The following is a 9,178-nucleotide window of genomic DNA, read 5'->3' as shown; positions in this document are numbered from 1 at the left end:
GTCAGTAGCAGATGACAGTGCACCCCCTTCCCCAGAAGGAGAAGCACTGCAGCTCAGTCCAGCTAAGCCATGACTGCCTGTCCTGCCTTCTTCCTCATTTGAGCTATGCTCTTTTCCCTAGGCTACTGGTTGTAAAATAGGATGGGATAAGAGAGTAATGTGGGAGGGAAAGGATGGGTGGAAGGAAACAAGAGGGAGGAGGATAGCAACATCAGGAGAAAGGCAGGATGGTAAGATTGAGGGCTCACGGCTGAGGAAAATGAAAACTTACAGTGAAGGGGGAGGTGTCTAGAATTAGCTTTGTGGGAACCCACTCTCCCCATATTCAGGCGCAGATGGGGAGCTTGCTGAGGGTAGGCGCTGTGCCTTATTCATCTCTCTGTCCTCTTCTCAGGGCGGGGCACAGTGTAAGCCTCCACTGAAAACAGTTCTGCTGTCAGAGTTTGTTGACTGAACCCCAGACTTGGTCCCCCACCGAGCCTTCATGAAGCCTCCCCACCCAGGCCCTGCTTACGGGAGGATCTGAAAGGCAGCCTTGAGAAGGAAGGGCAGCTGGGAGAGAGGAGTGCGGGTCCTGCTAGGGCTCCCTCAGTGCCTTGCTGTGCTACCTGGGGCAAACCGCTTATCCTCTAAAGCTCTTTCCCCATCTGAGTAATGTGAGTCCATGGCTGTGGTTTGAGAGCTATTTTTACTCCATTAAATCCTATCTTCAAACAAATTCTTAGGCCAGGTGTGGTGGCTCATGCCTGTATTTCCAACACTTTGGAAGGCTGAGGTGGGAGGATCGCTTGAGTCCAGGAGTTTGAGACCTGCCTGGGCAACAAAGTGAGACCCTCATCTCTACAAAAAAAAAAATTCAGTAATTAGCTGGGCGTGGTGGCACATGCCTGTAGTCGCAGCTGCTTGGGAGGCAGAGCGGGAGGATCACTTGAGCCCAGGTAGAGGTTGCAGTGAGCCATGATCATGCCACTGCACTCCAGCCTGGGCAGCAGAGTGAGACTGTGTCTCAAAAAACCACAAATTCTTAGTTGGAAGTCCAGGAGATAAAAGGGATCTTCACCGGTGGAAGCCAGGAAGGGTGTTGGAACCCACTTATATGGTCCTGGGGGATCTGCGGAGGCCAGTTTAAAGAATGGAAGCTGTGCTCTCTGGGCCTCAAGCAGGCCTGGCTATCCCACCCCTGCCTGCTATCCCATCCCCAGTACCTCCACATGTCCTTTCTGCAGCCTGGGTGGGAATGGGGGGCCAGTCAACTTGCAAAGAGCAAGCAGTACCCCTCTTGAGGTTGTCTTTCAATCTCTGGGAAATAGCACCACTCACCCCAGCCCCACCCCACACAGACACAGTGGTCTCGCCCTGGGTCCCTTGGGCTGGGGGAGGGGCCCAGAGAGAGCCCTCAGATTCCAGAGACTCTGGATGCTTAGCAGGGATTGGGGTCTTTAGTAGGGGGTTGGGAAGAGAAGAAATGTGTTTCGGGGGGACCACGAGATTGGAGCCAGGAGGCTCCTGGCTAAGTGATCTAGAGTAGCCACTGCATCTCTCTGGATCTCAGTTTCTCCATCAGTACAATGAGGGATGAATGCCCTTTCATTTGTGACTGGCAGAATGATAGGAGTGGGGATGGGGGCAGAGATTGTGTTGTGGGTGCTGAGTTTCCCGAGAGAGCATCTTGCTTATAGTTCAGAGCCAGTGATGGTGGCTGCAGCAGCTGAGCCTTGGAGGGAGGTTTGGTAGGAAGACTTGGTTGAACCTGGGCCCTGCCACTAAGTTAGTGCGTGTTGTCCCCTCCTGGGGCCACACTTTCTCCATCTGTCTAATGGGACTAGATGCTCCCAGACCCAGGAGTCAGTGACTGCACCTGGCATCAGAGACTGGGGCAGAGGCCTGCAGCTGGCCCAGGTGAGGGTCACGGTCTCATTGTGCAGAGCCAGGAGTGGTTGTCAGAGGTAGTGTAGAAAACCAAGAGTCAGGTGGGAGTGCTGAAGGAACCTCCAACTTTTTTGGTTTATAGATGGGGAAACAGGCTGGATGTGGGGAGACCAGTTGTCGAGGGTCCCAGAATGGGTTGTGGACAGAGACACGATGAAAACTGGGACTGCTGACCATCTATTCCAGCTTCTCCTCACAGGAAGCTCTGATGGAAGGTACAGGGAGTAGCCTTGTCTGGGGAGCAGGGAGATGGCCCCTCCACATCCCTGCGAGGTGCGGAAACAGATAACACAATGGGAGCTCAGCGGGCTTGTGTTCCCTTTCCTTTTTTCTCTCTGCTTGTCCTGCACTCTGCTCAGGACTTGTTAATCTGAGAAGTCTCCAGTTAACCATCTCATCTTTTCCACAAGGACAGGATAGCGGTGCAGTCGAACAGGAGCAGCAGAAAAGGGGGTTGGGATTTTGCAGTGACAAAGAGGTCCAGGTGTAGGGGCATGAGATTGGGCTAGGATGTGCAGGGAGGAACTGAGCACAGAGCTTTCCCCTGTGTCTGGGGTTGGGGTGAGGTAAGGTTTCTCTAATATTTCTGGAACCCCTTCAGAGACGATGGTTTTCTGGTTCTCAAGTCCAGAAGAGACATCCCAGACATGCACATACCCAGACACATCCACACAGACGACCACACCATCCACACCCCCAGACACATCCCCACAGACGACCACACCATCCACACCCCCAGACACATCCCCACAGACGACCACACCATCCACACCCCCAGACACATCCACACAGACGACCACAACATCCACACCCCCAGACACATCCCCACAGACGACCTCACCATCCACACCCCCAGACACATCCCCACAGACGACCACACCATCCACACCCCCAGACACATCCCCAGACGACCTCACCATCCACACCCCCAGACACATCCACACAGACGACCTCACCATCCACACCCCCAGACACATCCACATGGACGACCACACCATCCACACCCCCAGACACATCCACACGGACGACCTCACCATCCACACCCCCAGACGCATCCACGTGGACGACCTCACCATCCACACCCCCAGACACATCCACACAGATGACATCACCCACACCCCGAGACACATCCACACGGACGACCTCACCATCCACACCCCCAGACACATCCACACAGATGATCTCACCATCCACACCCCTAGACACATCCACACGGATGACCTCACCATCCACACCCCTAGACACATCCACACAGATGACCTCACCATCCACACCCCCAGACACATCCACACAGACGACCTCACCCACACCCCCAGACACATCCATGCAGACAACCTCACCCACATATCCTCACCACATACCTGGCATCAGAGACTGGGGCAGAGGCCTGCACCTGGCCCATGGTGGACCATACACACACAGCCCCTACACAGAACTGGCTACCAAATTGGCAGGATCCAGTGCAAAGTGAAAATGTGAGCCCTTGTTCAACAATTATTAAGAATTTCAAGATAAGGCCGGGGGCAGTGGCCCACGCCTGTAATCCCAGCACTTTGGGAGGCCAAGGTAGGTGGATCACTTGAGGTCAGGAGTTCAAGACCAGCCTGGCCAACATGGAGAAACCCTGTCTCTACTAAAAATATACAGATTAGCCAGGCATAGCGGTGCACCTGTAATCCTAGCTACTCAGGAGGCTGAGGCAGGAGAATCGCTTGAACCCGGGAGGCGGAGCTTGCAGTGAACCGAGATCATGCCACTGCACTCCAGCCTGGGCTACAGAGCAAGACTCCGTCTCAAAAAAAAAAAAAAAAAAAAAAAAGAATTTCAAGATGATGACAGCAGATCATTAAACCAAGAGCAGGGCCCTTCTGAGGGCTCTGTGTGACTGCACAGGTTGGTTTCACACCAATGATGCTAGCTCTGCTCCTAACACATTCCAGCCATTCCCTTGGGGACTCACAGTCCCACAGACACCATCCTGCTAGAGAGACATGCTCACCCAGGGACAAACATTCACACCCCTAGACCCATCACCACTGAGGGCACACCCACCTCTCCACCCCAGACACATAGAGTCACATCAGCCCCAGTACCACAGAGCCTCACCTAGAGCCAGAGTTCCTCCCAGCTGGGTGGGTCCAGGCATCCCACCAGGGCACAGGGCCATTACACTCACCCCTCCCTCGGGCTGCCAGGGTCTCCTCCACCCTCTTGCTCCACACAGTCCCTCCCCCAAACGCACACTAGCCTACCTGCTGGGCTGGCCGTGGACGATAGAGGAGAGGGCAATGCCAGCTCTTCCACCCACTCTGCAGCCAGCCTGCAGGGACCCAGCTGGGGATAAGATGCCAATAATAATACCTGGCTGGGCACGGTGGCTCACACCTGTAATCCCAACACTTTGGGAGGCCGAGGTGGGCAGATCACCTGAGGTCAGGAATTCAAGACCAGCCTGATGAACATGGTGAAACCCCGTCTCTACTAAAAATACAAAAATTAGCTGGGAGTGGTGGCGCATGCCTGTAATCCCAGCTACTCAGGAGGCTGAGGCAGGAGAATCGCTTGAACTCGGGAGGCAGGGAGGTTGCAGTGAGCCGAAATCACGCCATTGCACTCCAGCCTGGGCAATAAGAGCGAAACTCTGTCTCAAAAAAAAAAAAAACCAAAAACCAAAAACCTAACACTTTTTGAACATTTACCATGTGCCAGGCACTGTTCCAACACTTTATAAATACTAACTCATTTAATCCCACAACCCTATGAGGTAGGTAATTTTTTTTTTTTTTTTTTTTTTTTTTGAGACAGAGTTTGCTCTTGTTGCCCAGGCTGGAGTGCAGTGGCGGGATCTCGGCTCACCGCAACTTCTGCCTCTCAGGTTCAAGCAATTCTCCTGCCTCAGCCTCCAGAGTAGCTGGAATTACAGGTGCCTGCCACCACGCCCAGCTAATTTTCTGTATTTTTAGTAGAGACAGGGTTTCACTGTGTTGGCCAGGCTGGTCTCAAACTCCTGACCTCAGGCGATCCACCGTCCTCGGCTTCCCAAAGTGCTGGGATCACAGGCGTGAACCATCATGCCCGGCCCTGAAGTAGGTAATATTTTTTTATCCCCATTTTATAGGTAAGGAAGCTGAGGCACAGAAAAGTTAAGTCACTTGAGCAAGATCACAGCTAATAGGAGAGGAAGCCGGGATTTTAACCTGCTGCAGACAGCATGCTCTGCCAGTTGTTGATGTGACTGTACTGGGCATGTCAGGCACTGTGAACCCAGTGGTTCCAGGGCCTGCCCCTGAGGAGCTCAGGTCCTCTGTGAAATGATGAAAAAAGATGATTATGATGCAGCGTCTTTTTGACTGGGGTCCATGGTCAGTTCCAGGAGTCCCCAGGATGGTCACTTGGCTGGAGGAACAGAGATGATTTTCTTTCACTACAGTCACAATATTTGGAAGATGTCTGCATGAGAGACATAGTCCTTTTTACCTTTTTACAGACAAAATTGTCAAATATGTAATAAAGGCATTTTCACTGATAGCGTACACTGTCAGATAATGGACAGTCCACACGGCGGCTGGTTACCCAGCCTAGATAGAGGGCTTTCTCAATGGTGGGAATGCAAGGAAACCTGCTCTGCCAGTGTGTTCTGGGCATGCAGCGGGCCTCATTTATGACTTAGCTCAATATTACAAACCTTCGGGAGCCCCACCCTCCTTCTCTGAGAGTTGCCGCTCCCCACTAGGTATGGCCCCTAAGGCCGTGTTTGTATGCTTTGACTCCTGCCCCTCCAGCTTCCCGGAGGGGATACTCCAAAATGAAGGCCTCAGAAGCAACTGACTGATCCAGGAATGCCTACCTGATCCAGGTAGGCCAATCAGGTCCTTTGTCTGGGGCTTGGGAATCTGCATTCCACTGGCTGGGACTGGCCCCTGAACTAAGAACAGGTAATCTTGAGAACTGTAAAGCAGCCACCTTCACATTCACTGCCGTTTACACAGAAGAAAAGAAGCAGAAAGCTATCCACAGGAGTAGAGGAGAATGAGGCAGTGAAGGGGGGAAAGTGCTGAGCTCCAGAAGCCATCCAGCTCCACAAGGGGCCACAATTGCTCCCCTAATCCTTACGATAATGCCTGCTTTTTCTTTCCGTTAGCCTGAGACAGTTTCTGTTCCTTGTAGTCAAAGGGCCTTATTTAAGGCACTTGAATTAGAAAACATCAAAGAGAATGTTTCTCAAAAATCCAAATATATAGGTTATATATGGACATATATTTATTATAAATTTTACTGATATAAAGGCTGTGTAGGCTGGGCACAGTGGCCTATGCCTGTAATCCTAGCCCTTTCTTTGGGAGGCCAAGGCGGGCAGATGGCTTGAGATCAGGAGTTCGAGACCAGCCTGGCCAACATGATAAAACCCAGTCTCTACTAAAAAAACAAAAATTAGCTAGGCATTATGGCACACACCTGTAATCCCAGCTACTCAGGAAGCTGAGGCAGGAGAATCTCTTGAACCCGGGAGATGGAGGTTGCAACGAGCTGAGATCACGCCACTGCATTCCAGCCTGGGTAACAGAGTGAGACTCTGTCTCAAAAAAATAAATAAAGGCTGTGTAGCACACAGCTTAACTTACAAATGACACAATATGCAAACTCCTTTTTTTTTTTTTTTTGAGACAGGGTCTCACCCTGTCACCCAGGCTGGTATGCAGTAGGGCGATCATGGCTCACTGCAGCCTTGAGCTACTGGCCTCAAGTGATCCTCCTGCCTCAGCCTCTTGACTGCTGGGATTATAGGCTCATACCATGACACCCAGATCATTTAAACAGTTTTTTTGTTTGTTTGTTTGTTTTGTTTTGTTTTGTTTTTTAGACAAGGTCTTGCTATGTTGCCCAGGCTGTCCTCAAACTCCTGACCCCAAGCAAACCTCTCTCATGGGTCTCCAAAGCACTAGCATTATGGATGGGAGGCACCATGCTGGTCCATATACAAACACTTGATAGTAAATTCCATACAGCCAATTGATTCTCGCAGAATGCTTTCGTTAATTTTTTGCTGAACTCATATCTGTAGCCAACCTATGGTTGCAATTCAACCAAAATTTGAAATTGAATTGCATACCAATCTGCTAATTATTTTCCTAATAAATTTATTGTCGTTAAACGTGCTACAGGATCTACTATTAAAATATTTTTCTTTTTTTTTTTTGAGACGGAGTCTCGCTCTGTCACCCAGGCAGCAATGGCTTGATCTTGGCTCACTGCAACCTCCACCTCCCAGGTTCAAGTGATTCTCATGCCTCAGCCTCCCGAGTATCTGGGATTATAGGCGTGCGTCACCACCCCCAGCTAATTTTTTTTGTATTTTTAGTAGAGACAGGGTTTCACCACCTTGGCCAGGCTGCTCTCGAACTCCTGACCTCAAGTGATCCACCCGCCTCGTCCTCCCAAAATGCTGGGATTACAGGCGTGAGCCACTGCACCCAACCTACTGTTGTAATATTTTTCACCCTTCTACAGATATATTCATTAAACAGAAACTTCTTTCAGCTTTAGCACCAGACTTGACAAACTATTAAGTTTAATTTGCACTTTTAACATTTTGTATATCACTTTCTTTAGTCTTGAAAGTCAACAAAACAACAAATCAGTTCCTTATTTGTACCTATCAGGACTCAGACAACAATACCCCAAAATGAAGGCCTCAGAAGCAAAAGTTTTTCTTTGACCTTCTCCTGTCCTCTTGTCTTTCTGTCCCATTCTCCCCTGAGGCTAGCCATAGAAACTAGAATCTCTCTTCCCCAAGGCTAGCATCCCTTTTCCCCAAGACAGTTCATGGAAAACAAACCCCTTTTCCCCCGAAGCCACCATAAAACCTAAAAGAATTACTCTGGATTTTCCTCCACCTTTCTGTGTGAAAAGAAGTTATCTTACCTACCTTGACTCTAGGTCATAAGATCCTCATACCAGAGTGGGTCCTGCCCCATATTCAGAAGGAAGGAATGTACGCTCAGAGAGGCCAGGAAGAACCTAGGCAGAAGTCCTTGCTGGGCTTCCTCACTCAGTCTATTAGCATTTGATCATAGCCTTTTCATCCAGTCATATTTCTACATGGCTGTCCATACTTTGTTGAACCTAAGCATAAAAATGAATAGTTTTCTGTTTTTCTTCAGGTCTTCATGCTGAAGGCTCCCACGTACATGTTAATAATAACTTTTGTATGCTTTGTCTCCAATTTTCTGCTTTTTGTGAGTTGATTTTTCCATGAACCTTCAGAGGGCAAAAGGGAAAATTTCCCCTGGCCCCCATATACTGTTTACCAATTTCTGTGGTGTAAATACCCCCACTCGGCTGATTCAAGCTGCTGCCGTGACGTTATGGAGCCAAGAGTTAGGATGAGATGTGCAGAAGCACATCATTATGTCATAATTCTGCTACACAGATAACAACAGATGTAGGGCCGGGTGCGGGGGCTCACGCCTGTAATCCCAGCACTTTAGGAGGCCGAGGTGGGTGGATCACTTGAGGTCAGGAGTTCGAGACCAGCCTGGCCAACATGGTGAAACCCTGTCTCTACTAAAAATACAAAAATTAGCCCAGCATGGTGGTGTGCGCCTGTAATCCCAGCTACTTGGGAGGCTGAGGTAGGGGAATTGCTTGAACCTGGGAGGCAGAGGTTGTAGTGAGCTGAGATGGTGCCACTCAGCTCCATGTAGTGACCTGAGATGGTGCCACTCAGGCAATAGCAAGACTCTGTCTCAAAAATAAATAAATAAATAAAAATGAAAAAAAATAGATGTAGGTAAACTCAAGAGAATAGATAATAGTGAAATATAGTAAAATAATTAGGAAGTGATGATTTTTAATATCTTTGTTTTAATATAATTTATTTAATTATAAAAGTATACAATTTAATTTTAAAATTTTTATTATGATGGTATATCTTTTTTGGGGACAGGGTCTCACTCTGTCATCCAGGCTGGAGTGCAGTGGCATGATGACAGCTCACTGCAGCCTTGACCTCCTGGGCTCAAGCAATCCTCCCACCTCAGCCTCTTGAGTAGCTGAGAATATAGGCATGCGCCACCGCACCCCGTTAATGTTTAAAATTTTTTGTAGAGACAGGGTCTCACTATGTTGCCTAGCCTGGTATTATGATTTTTTAATAGAGATGGAAGTCTCACTATTTTGCCCAGGCTGATCTGGAACTCCTGGCCTCAAGTGATCCTCCTCTCACCTCAGCCTCCCAAAGTGCTGGGAT

Source organism: Pongo pygmaeus, chromosome 1 (genome assembly GCF_028885625.2).
Source record: "Pongo pygmaeus isolate AG05252 chromosome 1, NHGRI_mPonPyg2-v2.0_pri, whole genome shotgun sequence".
Classification (NCBI taxonomy): domain Eukaryota; kingdom Metazoa; phylum Chordata; class Mammalia; order Primates; family Hominidae; genus Pongo; species Pongo pygmaeus.
Note: the sequence above shows the minus strand (reverse complement) of the source record.